The sequence below is a fragment of the Papio anubis genome, chromosome 6 (assembly GCF_008728515.1).
Source record: "Papio anubis isolate 15944 chromosome 6, Panubis1.0, whole genome shotgun sequence".
Classification (NCBI taxonomy): Eukaryota; Metazoa; Chordata; class Mammalia; order Primates; family Cercopithecidae; genus Papio; species Papio anubis.
In genome coordinates this window covers 107420078-107441413 of record NC_044981.1, presented here as the reverse complement: position 1 = coordinate 107441413, position 21336 = coordinate 107420078, and the positions used below count along the sequence as shown (strand labels likewise).

The following is a 21336-nucleotide window of genomic DNA, read 5'->3' as shown; positions in this document are numbered from 1 at the left end:
TTGGTTCCATCAAGAACCTATTGCCAGCAGTTTTGAGACTCCTCAGCTATGGTTGTCATTGGCGATGTTAAGAATAATGCAGACGAGGCTGGGTGCAGGCTCATGCCTGTAATCCCAGCACTTTGGGGAGGGGCTGAGGCGTGGTGGATCACCTGGGCCAGGAGTTTGAGACCAGCCTGGCCAACATGGTGAAACCCCATCTCTACAGAAAAATACAAAAATTAGCCACATGTGGTGGTGCGCGCCTGTAATCCCAGCTACTAGGGAAGCTGAGGCAGGAGGAATTGGCTTAAACCTGGAGGTGGAGGCCATAATGAGCCAAGATCATGCCACCGCGCCCGCCCCGCACAGAGTGAGACACTGTCTCAAAAATAAGTACCAGGCATGGTGGTTCAGCGCCTATAATCCCAGCACTTTGGGAGGCCAAGGTAGGTGATCACCCGGGAGGTCAGGAGTTCGAGACCAGCCTGGCCAACATAGTGAAACCCCATTCTAAATAAAAATACAAAATTAGTTGGGTGTGGTGGGCTCCTGTAGTCCCAGCTACTTGGGAGGCTGAGGTGGGAAGAATCCCTTGAACCCGAGGTGGAGGTTGCAGTGAATGCAGGCTGCCCACTGCACTTCCAACTAGACAGAGTGAGACTCTGTCTCACAAATAAATAGATAAATAATGCAGATGAAATTGTGTACGAATGCCCACTTCCTGTCCCCTGGGCCTTCCTCATTTTATTCTGTGACTCCCAGCAGTGGGCTTCTTCCTGTCTCATTTTGTGTACCCTTGTTGCCCTGCATTGTGTCTGGCGAAGTCCAGTTCTGCTATGTCCACTCTCCAAAGCGGCCACCCCATTGAGCATCCTGAGGGTGCAGGTGTTCCAGAGCTTGAGCTGTATGAGAAAATTTAGCTTATCATAATTTGAAGAGAAAGACAGCTAACAGTTTTGACAAAGGTTTGGCCATCAGGCCCCTTCCAAGATGATTTCCCACGTGAGCTTTGCTGACAGCTCAAACCCAACTGTGGGTCATGGATGCAAAGAAGCCTGCTGGGCTGAGTTCATCTTACTCTTTGCAGACGGGTTCCATTTGACCTGCAGTGAGAAGACTTTCACAAACAGCTACAGCCGCATTAGCATGGAGCCCCTTTGTTGAGGGATAAGCAGTTCTCTGTTATGAAATGATCACAAAAAGCAAAAATGGCCACAATTTTCATTGTGTAATACTTTCTATAAACAGTTTGCAGTCACAGCTGAAGTTGTCCTGGGACCTGTTGGAATATTTTGTTATCTTCCTGTCTCCCAGCCAAGCCACTTAATATGGGAAGAGCACCTAACTCTGTAATTTTTCCCTGGAGATGGAGTCTCACTTTGTTGCCCAGACTGAGTGCAATGGCACGACCTCAGCTCACTGCAGCCTCCACCTCCCGGATTCAAGCGATTCTCCCGCTTCAGTTCGGAGTAGCTGCAATTCAACACGCTTCCCAGCTAATTTTATTGTAGTTTTAGTAGAGACGGGGTTTCTCTGATTGTGTTGACCAGGTTGGTCTTGAACTCCTGACCCGGGTGATCTACCCACCTCAGCCTCCTCCCAAAGTGCTGGATTACAAGCATGAGCCATCATGCCTGGCCAAACCTGTCCTTCCTTGCAATCCAGTGTCACCCAGTTTGCAGTCCGTCAGGGTGGATGGAGTGCCAGTAAAGAGCTGGCTCTTCCACTGGCAATAATAAAGGAGTCCATTTACTATAGTAGTCTGCTTTAGCACTTACATACAACAATAACTGTACTTATTACTTAAGATTTTTGTGGCCCATTTCATTGTATATATGATGAAGGGAGAGAAAGAAAGAGAAAAAGATTATTTAGAGCCAACTTGTGTTTCTGGACTTACAACCCCCTGACACTGAATAGAGGCGGCCATCAACTTGACTTACTGTGTGTAAAGTGGATTGAGCTGTCCTAATGACACATGACAATTTCTCATGCCCAGGAAACATTTCAGTCTCCCAGATTGTGGTGACTGATGTTGACAAGGATCTGGCTCCAGAAGGCAACAAGCAGTCCGAAGGGCACCCTTCAATCAAGAAAAATGTCCCATAGTTCACAAGAAGAGAGTGTCATCTTAGAGGATCTCTGGGATTTCTTTGTGTGGAACCAGGAGTATATTGCATCTGTAGTGGTCCTGATTTGAACAGATTCATTGGTAGTGCTTAAAATCACTTCAGAACTAGCCTTCCAAACAATTATAATGCTATATATTAGATGAGTGTATTTTCAACCCGTATTGCAGAGGCTGTGACACATGTGAATATATAGGCCCCAAGGGACTACTGGAATAAATAATTCAGCTCACCCAAGCTACAAGCACTCATGTTTCATGTTGACTCCAGCTTGAAAAATAGGAAACTAATTGCAAACTAATGCCTGAGCACCTTGGCATTCCTGGCGCCATTTAGGGAAGCTCTCAGCTATTACAAACCAACGATAATGTAATACTATAATTTTACTAAGGCACAACGTGAATATCAGGCATTGACTATAAGGCAGGTCATGTGTCACTCAGGTGGGTGAATCAGCCTCACTCGATTGCTGCCATCCATACCCACGCAGCCTTTTTCTTTTTGATGAAGTTCTGTCGGTCACTGGTTGGAGTGCAGTGGCGATCTCAACTTATTGAAACCTCTGCCTCCAGCTCGCTTAATTCTCCTGCCTGAGCCTCCTATATTGGGCTTTACAGGTGCCACCACCACGCCTCTGACTCACTTGTATTTTTAGTAGACGGGTTTCATTCATGTTGGCCAAGCTGGTCTCAACCCTGACCTCAAGTGATCTGCCCGCTCGGGCCTCCCAAAGTGCTGGGATTACAGGTCTGAGCCACTGTGCCCTGCCACCACAGCCTGTTTTACTCATCATTGCATACCTATTTTTAAGAGGGGGATTACATACTATGATGGATTTGTAATTTGGGGATTGGTTAATATCTGAGATGTGTCCCCAATAAATGTCAAGGTCTTCTTGTGAAGAGGTACAGGCTCAGTGATGGAGTGCATCACTGTCAGGTGTTGTGTGTGAAGTGTTTATAGATGTTGCATGCTGTTCACCCTGAGCATGGAGGGATTGTGGGTTGATTCAGCATACCCCAGTTTCAAACACTGCAAAGGAAAGGAAGAGATTTTCTTTCTTTCTTTTTAAAGACAGATTTTGTTTGTTGCCCAGGCTGGAGTGCAGTGGTACAGTCTGCTCACTGCAACCTCCACCTCCTGTCTGCCACACATTCTCCTTCCTCAGCCTTCCCAGTAGCTGTAATTATAGGCACCTGCCACCACGCCTCGCTAATTTTTGCATTTAGCCCAGGACTGGAATTCACCATGTTGGCCAGGCTGGTCTTGAACTCCTGACTCAGGCTTATCTGCCCACCTCTGCCCTCCCAAAGTGTTGGGATGACAGGCATGAGCCACTGCTCCCTAGGGGCTCCTGATTTTCTTGCCCCAAATCCTGGTCAAGGCTTCTGAGGAATATGATTATGGAAAGTCACCCATTTTTAAAAATCATGTCTTGTTCTGTTCTTTTCCTTTTGGATCTGCCCAAGAAAACTGTTCATGAATCTACAAATAGAAAAGAGTATCTATTAGTGGTTCATTAATTTGGTCATGTTTTTAGTTCTCAGTGAGCTTTATAAATAAGACACTGTTCCTTTTTCAGAATTAGTTTCACTTTGTTCCCAGGCTGGAGTGCAATGATGTCATGATCTCAGCTCACTGCAGCCTCCGGCCCTCTGTTGAGGCTGCATTCTGCTCTTTACTTCCTGATAGCTGTAACATACAGGTGGCATGCTTCCCACCACACCTGGCTAATTTGTATTTTTAGTAGAATGGTTTGATGTTTGGTCAGGCTGGTCTTGAACTCCTGACCTAAGGTGATCCACCCACCTTTTGCCTCCCAAAGTGCTGGGATTACAGGCGTGAGCCACTGGGCACTACCGCAACACTGTGCTTAAAAACTGTAATTCCACTAAAGAAAAACAGAGAGAGAGACATGCAGTTCAAGCATAGTCTTAGGTTAGAGATAGTAGAGGAACCTTAGCTGAGTCGCCCTTTGATCTGTGGTTTCAAGTGTAAAATAGCCCTAATTAGTGTATTTGCTACACATTGTGCCTTAATTTTACAGACACATGAAGCTCTAGTTTCTATAAGTATATGCATGCCACAAGCAAAGATCTAGAAGGCATAGCTGAGTCCTCCATCAAGGGCAGCTGGGCATGGTCCCTGCAAGAACTTTTTCTGGCTGTCTGTCTCCTTCCTAACCTTGCAGGTAACCACCCAGGGCTGTGGGTAGGTAATCCTGTCCTAGTATTCCAGGGGTTGCTTTGGTCCTTGGCTGCATTTTCTGGCATCCCAGAAGAGTGAGTGACTTGTCATTTCCTAGACTAAGCCATGTCAATTTCCGCCACTAATTCAGTTTGCAAATGAGTTTCTTCAGCTATTTTTAAAAAGCATCTGCTCAAATGCATGGCCATATAGTCTCTCCAATTCAGTTGTGGAGACAGCTGAGGACAATAATTGGGGATTGATTTTTGTTTCTGCAAACTGATATGTGAAAATCAAGATTTTTAAATGTGGGTGATTGCTCGCTTTTGCAGTTTCTTTGCCACAAAAAGATTTCACACAGATTTTCTTGGGTCAAGGGTGGCTCAAGCCTGTAATCCCAGCACTTTGGGAGGCCGAGATGGGGCTGATCACAAGGTCAGGAGATCAAAACTATCCTTGGCTAACACGCAGAAAACCCCCGCTCTACTGAAAAATACAAAAACTAGTTGGGCTTAGGTGGCGAGCCAGTCCTAGCTACTTGGGAGGCTGAGGCAGGAGAATGGGCGTGAAACCTGGGAGGCGGAGTTTGCAGTGAGCTGAGATCCGCCACTGCACTCTCCAGCTCAAGGCAACAGAGCTGAAACTCCATTCCCAAAAATAGATTTCTTCAACATTTACTTCCACACACTAAAAATAAGATTTAATTAATGCCTTGAGTTTTTAGAGCATACTTGATGGCAATGTGGCACGCTTCTGTAAGAAATATTGAAAGTTTTTAAAGCACATTTAAAATATTAAAATTTTCATCTGATGGGTTCAATTCTACTAAACAACAATCTTGATAGTTTTCACTGTAGTCTTCAAGGGGGAAGAATACATCCTATTAAATGATAGTTTGAGGCTGGGTGTGGTGGCTCATACCACCACTTTCACTCATTCTTAGCACTTTGGGAGGCCAAGGCAGGAGGATCAGCTGAGGTCAGGAGTTCGAGACCAGCCTAGTCAACATGGTGAAACACTGTCTCTACTAAAATACAAAAATTAGCTGGGCGTGGTGATTATGTGCCTGTAGACCCAGCTACTCGGGAGGCTGAGGCAGGAGAATCGCTTGAACCCGGGAGGCGGAGGTTGTAGTGAGCCGAGATGGTGCCACTGCATTCCAGCCTGGGTGACAGAATGAGACTGTATCTCAAATTAAATTAAATTAAATTAAATTTAAAAAATAGTTTGAGCATGCCAGATTTTAAAGTGAGAGCAGCACATCATGTGACCTGCCATACATTAATCTTACAGTATTGTTCTTGGAAACTTAAAGTGACACATTTTCACCTTTAAGCTAGAAGAAGGATCTGAAGCCAGCTCTCATGTAAAATGCATCAGCTCTCAGCATCAGCCTGCAGTCTGAAGGCCTCTAAGCAGTTGAGGTGATTGTACTGCCCATGGAATCAGTGTCATGAAGCTGCCTTATACAAATGGCCTAAAATGATTATGTGCTGAGCAGGTAGACTTTCCTCTTCCAGGATAGCTATTTAGTATCATTCCATTTCATTGAATGTTGAATGGCCGTTAAGCCCCAGGTCCGGGAGTCTAAATCTTACCAAGATGAATTCAGACATTGGCCCTGGCCGTGGGGAGTCTGCATTCTTACTTTCCTAGCCTATCAATCTGACAGTCTGCTGTCAGGTGACAGAGTGGTTGGTGCCTTGAACAACCTGTGTTTGTCCTCTTTCTCTTGCAGCTTCTTGTCCCATCTCCCAACCCCCGCCGTAAAGGCCAGTGTGTCAGGGTGTCAAAGTGCAGAAGTGTCAGGCCATAAGTAGTCAAAAACAATCAGGTGTGTGGTTCTCTGTGAGCTGTTAGCAGAAATTCCTTGAATTTTTTTCTTGTACCTCGACAGGAGCATGAGCATTGACTTTCTTTTTGAACACAGGTGTCTTGATTCCTAGTTATTTGTGGTGATTCTCTGATCCAAGTAGGAATGGCCCACAGATGGAGGGAGAGTGTTGGGAGGTGGAGGGGGAAAGAGGCGGCCCATTTAGTTTCTGGGGCTGGGGAGCAGGGTGGAGAAAGGGCATATCCTGATTCCCTAGTGTCTAGGGAGGTGGAGAGTGTGTGGTCAGCACGCTCACTGCCACCGGACCTATGAGAAGGTGGTGGCCTCTTTCATCACCTTTTAAATCAATAACAGAGGAGCTCCCAGTCAAGGAAAGGAGGGGGAAGATGAGGATGTGAACAGGGCTCTCCCCAGAGACATGACCAAGGGAGGCTGGTGACTGGGCAGCCTTACCTACTGGGAAGGCCTTGCAGAGGAGGCAGCCTTAGGTAGAGGGGTGTGGCTGACTGAGCCCCCTCAAGTTGAACAGAAAGGGCAGAGCATCCCAGGTGGAGGAAATGGGAAAGCCCGGCCTTGCTCCTATAACTGCAGGTGTCAATGGACATCTCTGCCGTCCCCTTGGTCCCCAGGGTTGCCTGAGAATGCAGCTGGCAGAAGGAAGAACGGGTACCCTTCCAGCCTCTCAGTCAGTCCCCACAGTTAGCCTCAGGGGCGGTGTGAATCTCCATTTGACAACTAAGGAAAGTCAGAGTAGCTAAGGAACTTGCCCAAGGAGTGCACGCCTAATAAAGAACAAAACCAAAGATGCAAACCCAGTGCATCTGATTCAGATCCCCAGTGCATGCTTCTCCCCTGTGTGCTCACCTGCCTCCCCATACATGGGCCTGCTGGAGGGGTTCTGCCATGCCCTGAGACCCTGTGCTCTGGGACCTCGTGCCTCCCTCTCAGCAGCTCACAACACCGGACTCCCAACACCTATAGAAACTTGCTGCCATAAGTGTCTAAAAACAAAAACAGAAAACACTTATGGAAATGGCTCAATCCATCATGGTCCCAAAGTTCACATAGTATTTGGATTATTCGCGCCAAATGACGTAATTTTTCAGGATATAATATCTGAGATATTTGAATAAAATGAACAAGGAGCATTGTAGGACCAAGAGTCAGAGCATCACTTGGATTCTCAATCGTATGTTCCTGGGCAAGTGTAGAACCTCTGAGCTTGTTTTCTGGTGTTAAAATGAGAGCCTTGTGCCTGGCAATTCCTAATTCCTGATTTAGTGCTCATAGGATCCCTCTTTCCATGGTGGTAGACTTAAGTTGCTTCTTTGGGGACTCTCAAGGATCGTGCGAGTGATGCACGTGTGGATAGGACGCAGGAAACACGATCTAAGTTAACAGAGGAGCCCTGGGTATCCCCCATCACAGGAATAAACTTCCCTAATAGGAAATGATTGCCTTGATGTTATTGTAATTATTCTTAACACTGGATACTTGAAAAGACATGACTTCATATTGTTCTAATCTAATGGGACATAGCTCCACACATTTTAAGTAGATTTTTAACTACAGAACAATAAAACATTTAGCAAATTATGTTCAAACGTGTCTGCACACACTGATACTTTCAGCTCGGTGCCAGCCGTTCTGCTCCCATATGGGCTGACCAAACGGATCAGCTGGATGAGGCAGCTTGGGTTCTGGCATCCATGAGCAACTCTGGCACCCTCCCTTCCACATGGCAGGGCAGGCTGGCTGAGGCTTGGAGCTGAACGTGGTTGGGAGAGGCCCTCATTCAAACCGAGTTTCCTTGGTACTGCTCCACTTGTTTTTAGCCCACTGGTTATTAATCCAGTGTCATTAGTGCTGGGAGAAATTCTGTCTCCTGGCTTCTTAATGACATGCCTTCATTTTTTGTGGAGCACAAAGGAAGAGGAGGACGTCAGGATGCCAGTTGCCAGCTTTGCTGATTACTGGCAGCTCTCATAAGAGCTTCACTGGGGGAAAATGGAGATTAATTTTAAAAAGATCAGAGCCTCTCTATAGATGGTATCTCCATATTGTCCTCCTAGCCTTCTCTTTCTCAGCTGTAATTTATAGATGATTCTTCAGGCTGTACGCAGTTTACAGCCTGCTAATAGGTCATTTGGAAATCAGATAAGAGGGGCAGATGATAACTAGATCACAGGAGCCTCTACATTGTAACTGAAGTTGACTGGGCTCAGTGGCTCACACCTGTAATCCCAGCACTTTGGGAGGCCGAGGCCAGCGGATCACCTGAGGTCAGGAGTTCCACACCTGCCTGGCCAACATGGTGAAACCCCGTCTCTACTAACAATACAAAAATTACCCAGGCATGGTGGCACGCACTTGTAATTGCAGCTACTTGGGAGGCTGAGGCAGGAGAATCGCTTGAACCTGGGAGGCAGAGGTTGTAGTGAGCCGAGATTGTGCCACTGCACTCCAGCCTGGGTGACAGAGACTCTGTCTCAAAAAAAAAATTAGCTGTGTGTGGTGGTACACTATAATAGCCCCAGCTACTCCAGAGGCTGAGGTGGGAGGATCACTTGAGCCCAGGAGTTCCAGGGTGCAGTGAGCTGTGATTGCACCACTCCGCTGCTTCCTGAGTGACAGAGCAAGACCCTGACTCTAAAAAATAAAAACTGAACGTAACTCAATGTCTCTTCATGCAGTTGGCCCCTTGTGGTTGTTTCTCTGAGGAGCCACTCTGCCAGGTCCTTTCCCTCTGTCCCTCTTCTGTGACCTCATGAACTTGACCTGGAAGCCTGGCCACTGTCCCTTAGTTGGATTTCTGTAGGTGAGAGGGGATGTCACTGTTTTGGAAGCAGTTGGGCCTCCCTGCAATTCTGAGCACTGCTGGGCCCTCATCAAGACAGTCTCAACTGGGCACGTGGCTCACGCCTGTAATCCCAGCACTCTGAGGGGCTGAGGCAGGTGGATCACCTGAGGTCAGGTGTTCAAGACCAGCCTGGCCAACATGCTGAAACCTCATCTCTTCTAAAGATACAAAAATTAGCCAGGCGTGGTGGTGCACATCTGTAATCCCAGCTACTTGGGAGGCTGAGGCACAAGAATCACTTGAACCCAGGAGGTGGAGGTTGCAGTGAGCTGAGATCACGCCGCTGCACTCCTCCCTGGGTGACAGAGTGAGACTCCATCTCAGAAAAAAACAGTCTCATGGGCTGCAGTGTAGGGAGACTGCCCAGATGTCTGGTTGTTGAGGTATGTCGGGGAAGCAGCCTTTGAAAGAAAAGGCATATAATTTTGGGGTCAGGCGTACTTAGCTTGAAATCCAGTCTCTGCCACTTTCTAGGTGTGTCATCTTGGCTAAGTTATTTAACCCCCTTGAACCTCAGGTTTTTCATTTGCAGTGTGAGTTTAATGAATACATCTAGGTTGGTGCAAAAGTAATCACGGTTTTGCCATTACTCCCCCGCCTTTTTTTTTTTTTTTTTTGAGACAGAGTCTTGCTCTATCGCCCAGGCTGGAGCGCAGTGGCGCCATTTTGGCTCACTGCAACCTCTGCCTCCTGGGTTCAAGTGATTCTTCTGCCTCAGCCTCCCGAGTAGCTGGGATTACAGGCATGCACCACCACGCCCGGCTAATTTTTGTATTTTTAGTAGAGGCGGGGTTTCACCATGTTGGCCAGGCTGGTCTCAAACTCCTGACCTCATGATCTGTCCACTTCAGCCTCCCAAAGTGCTGAGATTACAGGCGTAAGCCACAGTGCCCAGCCGCCATTACTTTAAATGGCAAAAACCGCAATTACATTTGCACCAACCTAATACTTTTCAGGTCTGTTTGGCTGGATTAAACAAGCGATGTAAGTTACCTGACACCAGTGGACTCCCAGCCAGTGACATCTGTTTGAGCAGCACCTTCATTTCCATTTGCCTTCATTGTCATCTATTTTGTGAAAGAATCACAGTACTATGCATTTAGAAACCAAGGACAGTTATAGCAAATCCATCGTTTATGGCAATTTGTGCTGCAGAAAACTGGTTCTAAAATTTTTCATTTTCCTTCAGGTATTCTACCTCGACACTACCACTTCTCAAATTTATTTCAAAGACGTTTTATCCTTTGCACCATATTCCCTTTGAAAAGTAGGGATTTGGACCTCCTACTGTTTATTTACTATGAAATTAGAGCTAGTATTATGGGAGCTCAGTGCACACTGATAACTGCTTACAAAAGGTGATCCCTGACTCTGTGAGCATGCACTTCTTCACAAGAACTATAGCTGTGTATGGAGTTTGAAGTAAGCCCACCTGTTTGTCATGTCCCCTCAGCATGGATCTCTGATCCAGATACTTCACAGATCTCTGGAGTAGCTGAGTGAGTGTGTGTGAGAGACTAGGCTTTATTTATTTAATTATTTGTAGAGATAGGCTCCCTCCCTCTATGTTGCCAGGTTGGTCTTGAACTCCTGGCCTCAAGCAGTCCTTCTGTTTCGGCTTCCCAAAGTGCTGGGATTATAGGCATGAGCCACTTGAGTAGGCTTTGAATGCAGCAGCTCATGCTGGGTATGACCCCTCAAAATGGAGCTGCATAGCATATATAGTGGGTGTCTGCTTAGTGGCTCAGCATACGCCAAAACACCATGCACAATGGAGAAAGCAGGAACTGGGGATCGAAAGCTAATAGGCTCAGAATTCTAGCTCTGCTATTTGCCATGAGACACTGGGCAAAGCACATCTCTGACCCTCAGTTTCTTTCTTTGTGGAGAGAGTTATATCTATTTTGCAAGTCCTGATTATGCAGAGACATTGATCACATATCACGCAAGATCCAGTCGTCATGTTCTGTTATATCCATTTTGCAAGAATTCTTTATAAAGCCCTTAATATATGAGTGCTGATAGTAGTAATAACACTATGCAGAAGAGATGAAGAATATAGGAAATAATAAATTCATCAGTATTCAGTGTTGGGAGCAAGAGACAGTGTGTGTGTTCTGTTTTGTTCTGTTTTGTTTTTTAAAAAAAAACAAACAAACAGTGAGCACCGGCCTTGGGCAGGTCGCCTGAGCTCACTCATCTCAGCTGCCTCCCCACGCGGAAGCTGGCTCCCTTGTTGTAAGGACCAGAGCACAAACATGAGAAGCCTTTGCAAACTAAAGCACTCTCCAAGAGACACTGTCAAGCCATCATTTCCATGCCTCTGTACTGTTGCTTGCATTTCTACTTTTCAATACCCACCATCTTCAGCGAGGAATCATTTCACGTGTACTTGTAGCAATGCCATCAGGCACTTATGATATATACTAAATCATCCCAGAGGCCCGGCGTGGTGGCTCACACCTGTAATCCCAGCACTTTGGGTGGCCGAGACGGGCAGATCACTTGAGGTCAGGAGTTCAAGACTAGCCTGGCCAACATGGTGAAACCCCGTCTCTACTTAAAATACAAAAAATAGCCAGGCATGGTGGTGCGTGCCTATAATCCCAGCTACTCAGGAGGCTGAGGCGGAAAAATCACTTGAACCCAGGGGACAGAAGTTGCAGTGAGCCAAGATCGCACCACTGCACTCCAGCCTGGGTGTCAGAGTGAGATCCTGTCTCAAAAACAACAACAACAGCAACAAAATCATCCCAGAAAGCCATGGTCATAAAAATACTTGCCAGAATCCCATAATAAATTTTACTTACATTTTAAGTTCATTTGTTGAAACAGAAACATTTATTTCTCTTACTTGGCAACAAAGAAACACACATTTAGTCTGTGTTAGTATATGTGCCTGTGTTTACAGATCATTTTACAGGTCCATAATATGAGTGAATTTGTATCATTTTCTTTTTGTTCACCATTGTGATCTCTGTGCCTTTACCACATGAATACCAATTTGCTGTGGACAACTGCCCGATCCGGTTACAACCTGGCAAATCTTATCCAGATTTAAGAAAATGACTCTGTAACTTTAGTCTTGTTGCTATTGAGAGTCAAATGACTGAGTTTATCTTCATTGCCTTTTTCTTTCCTAGGTAGCTTTTAAGTCAGCTTGTTTAAGTCAGCTTTTAAGTTTGAAGAATAAACTCATTCACAAAACACTTAGAATAATCCAAAGTAATAGATGATATTTTGGCACCAGTTTTGTGTGGATCGTTCACACATTTCCCTCTATGCCAAAAGCACGGTAGAAAGATGAAAAATATTTCAGCCACCTCTCTTGTCACACATGACAACAGGATGCCTTAAAATATATGATGCTGGGCGCAATGGCTTACATCTGTAATCCCAGAAGTTTGGAAGGCCAAGGTGGGTGGATCACCTGAGGTCAGGAGTTCGAGATCAGCCTGGCCAAAATGGTGAAACCCCGTTTCTATTAAAAATACAAAACAATTAGACAGGCATGGTGGCGCGTGCCTGTAGTCCCGGCTACTCACGGGGCTGAGGCAAGAGAATCGCTTCAACCCAGAAGGCGGAGGTTGCAGTGAGCGGAGATTGTGCCCCTGCACTCCAGCCTGGGTGACAGAGCAAGGCTCCATCTCAAAAAAAAAAAAAAGCATTCATTTTAGGGTGAGACTTACTATGTTTAGGTCCCATCTCTGCTACCAGACATGTGTCTTGGTAAAGTTACTTGGCGTAGCTACTTTAACGAGTCCAACTAGTTGAATTATATAACTAGATAGTAGGCTCCTACAGAACGCTTCCATGTCGTTATGCTTATGAATGTATTTTTCAACTTTTATATGATTATTTCTTAGTTTAAGAAAGCCAGCAGGGACCAAAAAAAGACACTTCTTTGACCTTAAGACGGCAAAGGATGTGAAAACATGGAGATGTGTATTTTCAGAATTTTGTAGCCATCACACATTTAAGATTTTAATGGACTTCAAGATGCTAATAGATATTTTGAAATTTTTCTGGAAATTCACTTGGTTTTCAGCTCCAAGCTGAACAAGGACCACGGGCAGCCAGGTGTAGGTATTTTGTAAGCCGCAGCTTGAGATGGTTGTACCTGGTGATGCTCTGTAAGGAGCTAAGAAGGCAGGACCACACGATCCTATTAAAAGGTAGCACTGGATGGCCTTCTTTTTAGACATGCTCCACTGAAGCCTTTTAGTCTACATGGGAAGGAACCAAGGCCCAACAAGTTTAGGTGACTGTGTTAAGTTATTGGCAGATTCATGTGTGGAGCCTGGGTCAGCTGACTTCCAGGACAGGGCTGTCTCCTGAACCATTCTGGCATTTGGAGAGCAATGAACACTGCATGACGTGGTTCTTCCTGCTCTGTTGGAAGAAGGCATGGCATTTTAGAGCACAGAAATTCATCAAACATTGAAACATTTGCTGTTGTATTGACACCATCTTTTCTTTAGGAATGATCTTGGAAAAAACTAGGAAAAGTTATTCCATGGACCAGTGATGACCAGTTATTGTTCCTTTTGTCAACAGGCAAGATGATGATGAATGAAGTCCTGGCAGCTTCCTGTGTCCCAGGCCTTGTAGAAATAAATGAGACAGACGTGCTTCAAAGTTCTAATGTGCATCACATCGGATCTTGTTTAAGGAAGCGTTAAAAGGAACCCACCGTTACCTATTGAGAAGGCTCTGTGCTCTCAGGCATTGTTTCTGATTGAATCCAGAGGTTGCAAGCATGCCTCCCTGTATTACCTGTTGGAGCAGGTTTAATTTTATAAATTTTAAACACAAACTCTATGAGTTTCTAGTTCATAATTGTTCTTTTTGGGGATCCACTCAGATGAACAGTATTGCATCTGTAAGAGATACCCACTTCCACAGGACCAGATTTCATTGCAATATCAGTGGCAACAGACTCCATCTGTAGCATCATCCAGTACCAGTGATGGGAAGGACAGATGGCAAGGAAACCCTTCGGGGGGGAGAAAAAACGTCATATTGTGTTGGACCTACAGATTACTAGAACCATAGCTTTAGTAAACCAAGGCTTTTTTTCTTGAACACAATCTGTGTAGACTGTGTAGTTCTTGATTGGTGGCTTTAATCCGTTATCATTAGGTATCTCCTTGAACATTCTCAAACACTGAAAATCTTAAGCTTTCATTAAAAAAAAAAAAGTAAATGCAGCTTTCAGAAAATCCAGGATTCAGTACAGTCTTCCGAGTGTTTGACTTCAGCCTCCCTGTCCTGTAATTACCAACAGCAGGTACCCGGGTGGTAGACAAGAAGCCTTGCAGGATAGATAAGGAAATGAGGAGGAACAAACATATCACATGGTATCATAAACATACTTTATAAGTACATTTCTTATTAGCTTCTTATTCGGGCAGAGATTATAAAAGTTTGCTGCAAGTATCCAGACCAGGATTTGTGTTTTGGAAATTATCAGTGTTCACAATACCTGCAGGGAAGAAAAAAATATAAAAACTCAAATATGAATACTGTTTACACCCAAAAGAACATTTTTATCATTCTTTTCTTTGTTTTTGGCTCTGTCAAAAATTAAAGTGCTTGGAATGCTGTAGTCTGTGGTCTCTTGAAATTTAATCAATGAGAACCTAGCATTTTCACAGTATGCTGTCACTTTGGACATTCATAATAAAAATTGAAACTAATTTTGGTTGTTAGTCATTTATTTTGCTGTGTAGCTTAGTGCATCTTTTGTGGTCTGTCTGTGCCTAGTAACTGAGCAGTCTGTGTGTATAGAGATGTAGAGATACATTCATAGTTGAAGCCTTTCACTGTTGTTTTCTATATTTGAACAACCACTCTTTTTATTTATTGAAAGGCCAAGAGATTTTTGAATGCCAAGGCCTTTTTGACTATGCATTCTATAACACGGATTAAAATTAATTCCTGAGGATTATATCTAAGCTTTCTTGAGTTTCTCCTTACAGCAGATTTTCTATTAAATTGATTATAATTGTATTTTCTATTACAAGTAGTAAGTAGAAAACTAGAGAAGGCTATAGGTAATATAGTGGCAATTATAGGCTTTTCAATAGGATCTTTATTTGTTTGATTCTCTGCCTGGTAGTGTTGGAATATTGTTTTATGTATTCCATCATACTGCAGTAAGAAATAAAACAGCTCCAAAGAAACACAGACATGTGAGCCTATGTAGAAACTTAGATCTTGCTTGGCACCTGTACCAAATTTGATATGGCAATGAGAAAAGATCCCTTTCCTTCTATTCTTTTGTAACTAAACCTGCAATTGACAAACATCCATCTAGCTCCCACTTCCCACCCCGTCAAGCCCCCACCTCCCACAAAGGAACAGTATGGATTTGTGACTAACTTCACCATTCTTGTGCACATATGAGCAAATGATTTGGGAAATTAAATGGGGAAAAAAAATAGAAGTTTCTGAGGTTCTTTTCGGTGGATAGGGTGAGAGGAGAAACAGAATAGCAAATGAAGTTAAAAGAGGATCATTCCTTCAGCACTGGGTGCATATGCAGTAAGCACTTAGCTGGAGGTGCTTTTCCAATGACCAGGTGCACACGAAGGCCCATCTGTTGGAAGAGTAATCTTTTTAAAATCCCAAGGCAGCATAATAGGGGCAGAGGTTGATGCTTTTGTTCCCTGGATGAATTCCCTTTTCAGAAGCTCCTGCTCCCCTCGACCTGAGCATCTGGACAGGCTCTCTGTGTGAATCGGCATGAATATTGAACAGTCCGCACTCCATCCCTGCCTCAGTCCATGGCAAAGGAAAGCTTTCAAAAGTCACCGTCCTCCAGGGACTCGAAGCATTTCGAGCTGGTTTTTAAAACAGTATTAAGTGACTTTGACAAACTGAAGCTATTTGGTATTTGCACAATTAGAAAGAATCCCCCATGGGGGTTGTTTGGCTTTGTGAGTAAATGCTGGCCTCTCACTTGAATTCCAATACAGAGATCTCATTCAAATGAGATGGGTGGTCTTAGGCAATTTCTTTGTGGTTAATAAATTCCTCATGGGGGGGGGGGAACTATTTCAGAATGGCCTCCGCAAAGGAATTACACATAGATGATTACTTTTATCCAGAGTAATTTCTGTTTTAAATGATTTTAAAGTATAAGCAGTTAAGAAAGTCATGAAATTTGATGCTTTAGAAGAATGCCTCCTTTCATTCATTATTAATGACTTCCCCAAATCCACTATTTCTGCATCTATGTATGAAAATTGAAGAACATTCCAGACTATGGTGGTGGCATCAAATCCAATCATTTTTATAACTGGGCTTTCTTTTGGAGGACTCTTTAAAGGTTACAGAAAGAGGCAGCTTGGCGCAGTGTGTAGACTGGCACAGTATGTAGACTGGCTCATAGTTACTGTTTTATAGATGTTTTCTGTACCTTTTAGTATCTGTGAGAAATATTATATTTACTCCTTTTATTTCTTCTGAGGCACACATCTCTTTCAAAAACTTTTTTTAATATCATAGAAATATATTCTATCTGTGAGCTATAAGGAAATAAAATGATGCTCATTTTCATCCATTCTTACATTATTTCAAAACTAAATCATTTCTCAATCCTATAAGATATAAATCAATTGCCTATTATTGTAGATGACTTAGGAAAGAAGATTGTAAACTAGAAAAAATATACTTGCATTTTTAGTCCAAACTTTTAAAACTACAAGTTCAAGTACTGTATTCAGATATATTTTCTAAAAAGATATCATTCATAAACTTAATGCAAATTTTAAAATCCACTAAAGGATCCATAGTGCTAGAAATAAATGTGGCTTTCAGATGGCCGTGACTCTCAGCTTGCACAACTGGGAAAAAGCCCGAATATGCCTCTTGTTAATTTTGTCCGCTTGATCATGGGATGGGAAGAATATTACTGAGTGGAAGCAATTGCTATTGCAAAGATGTTTTGCAAAGCTTTATGAAGACTGTGGCAAATGTTATCTTGTATCTCAAGGGACCTTGTGTGGAGAGTTGCACTGATATTTAGAAGTTCCCACACACGGTGTCACACAGGCCAAGAGCCACAGCAGTCAGAAATGCAAGGGGGACCTCCCTGCTTCTTACAGCATCATTCCCACCCTTTCATTACAACAGAAAAGGAAAAAGCTAACGAGGAAAAGGAAGTAACTTTTGCCAGAAATGTCCATGCAATTGCGGGCTTTCTTTCCCCTGTGTAATGTGAGTGCAGAAATGTCCATGCGCTAGAGGGTTTTCTTTTTTTTTTTTCCTTTAGATGGAGTCTCACTCTGTGGCCCAGGCTGGAGTGCAATGGCGTGATCTCGGCTCACTGCAACCTCCACCTCCCAGGTTCAAGCAATTCTCCTGCCTCAGCCTCCCAAGCAGCTGGGATTACAGGCACCTGCCACCATGCCTGGCTAATTTTTGTATTTTTAGTAGAGATGGAGTTTCACCGTGTTGGCCAGGCTGGTCTTGAACTCCTGACCGCAGGTGGTCCACCCACCTCGGCCTCCCAAACTGCTGGGATTACAGACATGAACCACCGCACTCAGCCCAAGGGCTTTCTTTATCCTGTGTGATGTGAGTGCACTCACAAGTACACATAGCATGGGACTGGAGGCCGTAAGCATAGTGACTAGAATCCTCTTAGGCCACAAAAAAGCAAAACTCTCAAAGGTGAGGCCTGGCTGGGGACTGCCAGGAGAGCGCAGGGACCAAGAGGCCAGCTCTAGGTTCTGCAACACGAGCTGGGCTCCAGTGCCCCCAGAAAGTGATTCCCAGGTTCTCACCTCATGTACGGCAGGTGTGGCCACAACCGAAGCCCCACCTTCTTCACACTGACTCCAGGTCCTGTGCTTGTTTTTTTTGTTAGAATCTTACAAATTTGTCTCCAAATACCAATATTCCTTCATTCATCCAACACGTATGTATCTAGTGCTTACTAAATACACAGTGCGGTGCTTGAGATCAGAGATGGAACAGTGCATTAAAATTATGCTTGAGCACGTCAGTAGAACGTGCATGTTCAATGGGAATACGGGTGTGTACTGCAGCTTAAGCACAAGATGAATGCAAAGGAAGCTCACAGAGGCAGATGCAAATCAGTAGTTTTCCTAAAAATGACTTGTTCTTTATTAGCTCAACTTGCCACTATCGTAAAAAAGAAAATAGTTCTTACTGTTTAGTCTTTTGCTGTTTCCTAGCCAGTAACACATTTATAGTTTTATTTGGATTGGAGAACCAAGAGATTATATTGACTTATACTAGTGAACGCCTCTTTTCTAAACCCTGAAACTCTAGCAAGGATACAGGTCCCACCATCCATGAATGCTGCCGTTGAATTCAACATGAGAAGTGACCCGTTTCATCTGTAAACGGGGTGGGGGAACTCAAAATACTTTCAAACACAAGGACTTTGGCTTTACAACGTTTGGAAAATTACAGACAGAACACAAGAAACTATTTATATCAAACCAAAAGAATTCAGAGTTTCTCAAGAGATCTCTTTTATTTAAAAAAAAAAAAAATGTGTATTTCATGGAATAAGGATAGACTATGGCAAGAGAGTGGGATAGAAAGAAAGTTATTCTTTTCTGAACTTGGTTTGGTTTTCCTGGGGCCATCTTAGCAGTACACAGAAACAATGTTAGTTTTCCCAGATCCCCGTCACAATGAACAGTTGCATAGAAGTAGGGTTGATTGAATGTTTTCAGTCTAGTTGTATCTGACTTAGAAAGATGTTATCATTAAATACAAAAGGAGAAACTAAAGCCAATAGATAATTGGAGAATTGTGGATTTAATTCAGCATTAGCTGCGATCTTTTTCTCAGGCAGAAGGATACATCAGATCTAAGTACAGGAATTTAACTAAATGGAATGTCAGATTTATGATATGTAGGTTTCCTTTGGAAATCCAGACATCTCTGTCCAGATGTGAAGACTGTAGAGAATACATGTTGTTTAAAGCAGATTATTAACTTGAATAAGTACAAGCATGACCACCCCCAAATCATTTGCTAATCATTGTTTCTTTGACTTCAGCCAAGACACAAGCAATAACGTTCCTTCCATTCAACTAAAATCCTACTTAATTCCAAGTAAACGTAATAATTCCTCAGTATGCTCAATCAGACCATCAAAACCTTCGAGCTGAGGATCCCCAAGATATTACAGCAACAGACTATTTTCTAGCACAGTTGGGGCTTAAGGTTTTTCCAATGGATCTCCAGTTTTTCAGGAATTTGAATACATTTTTTAAATGCACTAACATAAATGCTCTACTGGATATAATCCTAACAGTCTTTGCTGTTGCAAAGGCCACCAGGACCTTGAGGTGCTCCGGGTCTGGGTTAATGCCCATAGGGTTCACCATGCTGGACTGCGGGCCGCAGCAGCACCAGGCACAGAGCTCAGTTCATAAAGCACCAGCTTCTAACATAAATTGACATTAACGACAGTCACTCTCCTCCCAAGGACAGAGCAAAAAGGAAACCCACTTAATAGAACAGATGCAGTTAGTGTATTTTAGCTCATCCCTTAAACAGTCACTAAACACCGGCATCCCATTGGATTTGTCTGTGCTTACATCAAGGAAGTTTCTTCTCTTACCAAATTCCTTCCATCACCCGTAAAGAAAGCACATTCCTTCACTCAGGTGTGTCTCCTCAGCTCCTCTTAGCTCAGTCTTCAGTTTGCTTCTTCTTTATTCCTTGCCCTTGGTTTCCACTTGGATTATTTGGTAAATGTGTGTTGCTGAAGATGCTTGCCATTGCTTCCAGGGTTGGTCCCAAACGTGTCTGCATATTAGAATCACCTGGGAAGCTTCAACAATCCTGAATCCTGTGTCCCTTCCGCAAAGATTATGACTGCTAGAGTGTGCCCTGGGCATTGGGAGTTTTAGAGGCTCTCCTGGTGGATTCTAATATGCAGACAAGTTTGGGAATCCCTGGGCTACAGGGAAGAAAGGAAAGGTTTCGAAGTGCTGGGCCTCCTGTGGGTTGTGTGATTTGGAGCAAGTCATCTAACCCCGCCCAGCCTTGGTTTCTCTGTGTGATAAAGACAGTTGTGCCGGCAGTTTTCCCATCTGCATAATGAAAACCATGTTTACATGAGGTGGTTAGTAATACCACATGTAATGGGTTTGGCACAGGCTGGGCACTCGGGAAATGATAGCCATCATGCATCCCTAAGGTAAAATAAAGGCAAGGAAACACTGTGAATGATTAAGTGAGGTCTGTTTAATGGAAACGAAAACAAGTAGGTGACAGCCAGGCTCTCTGTCACATGGGATGTGGTTTCTTTCCCTGAGACAATTGAATTGTTCATCTATTTCTAGCTTGTTGGAAAGAATGTTACCACCTTATACTCAGAGATAAGGCTATTGTGTTCATCTGTTTTTCCAGGGTGGGGTGGGTCTGCCCAGGGCTTTGTGAACAGGATCTGCCTGGTAGATAAATCTGAGGAGTATTGGGAAGTGGACTCTTTGGCAAGGGCTGATTGATTTCATGAGTTTGGTGGGTATATGGCTGATCACACGTCACTAGGGTGAATGTGACTCCTATACTCAGACTTGGGGAAAGATAGAAAGTCTATCTCATTTTGTTCTTGGTGAGTGGTCTCTTATGGTGGCATAATAAGGGGAGGTTGGTGGTGTGTTAGAATCATAGAGAGAGAGAATGTCAGAGCTGAAAGAAACTGAGATCATCACCGGAGCCCCAGGAGTTCTTAACAGTGAACGCTCTGAGATTATAGGAAACACCTTCAACATATTTAACATTTTCTTTGATGAGGGCCATGGCTTCTTGTCTTGATTCCATAAGAGCTTGCTAGCCCTCCAATACCAAAGAATCGAGTTTATGAATAAGGAAACAGTCAAAGGAACTGTTTAAAGCCACGTGGGCAGTTAGAAGCAAAACAGGACTAGAATTCAGGTGACCACAGTTTTTCCCAACCTCTACTCCCCCAGTTTTATAGCAAGTCTTAAGGATTAACTGTGGCAAAGGACTGTTTAAGCCACAGGTTCAACTAGTTCACTGGATAATCACAGCCCCAAGCAGACAGTGCTGGCATGCTACCAAATGAGGTTTCCATTTTTCTTTAGCTAAGGACATTGTGTCTCCTGAAGGTACTCGGAAGAAGGTAGAACTTCTGTTGCTGTTTGGAAATTCTCATTATTTTAACCTACAGTGAAACATCAGTCAGGATTTTGGGGGCTAACAGGAATCTGGACAGACATAAAGGAATTTAAACCACAAGTGCAGTCCGGGTGCGTTGGCTCATGCTTGTAATCCCAGCACTTTGGGAGGCTGAGGCAGGCAGATCACCTGAGGTTGGGAGTTCG

General features: G+C 43.9%; 1 protein-coding gene across 5 annotated transcripts in view; it reads left to right on the top strand.

Moving 5' to 3' along the window:
* SCAF8 (SR-related CTD associated factor 8) overlaps nt 1–21336 on the top strand; it is a 249609-nt gene that overhangs the window by 160315 nt on the left and 67958 nt on the right. For 3 of the 5 annotated variants that reach the window (XR_004184580.1, XR_004184578.1, XM_031667701.1), the window contains one exon: nt 13550–14691. The exons of the other annotated variants lie outside the window; for them this stretch is intronic. The gene's annotated coding sequence lies outside the window, so the exon portion shown is untranslated. Of the gene's footprint in view, nt 1–13549; nt 14692–21336 lie in introns of those variants that run through there. 5 annotated transcript variants of the gene reach the window in all.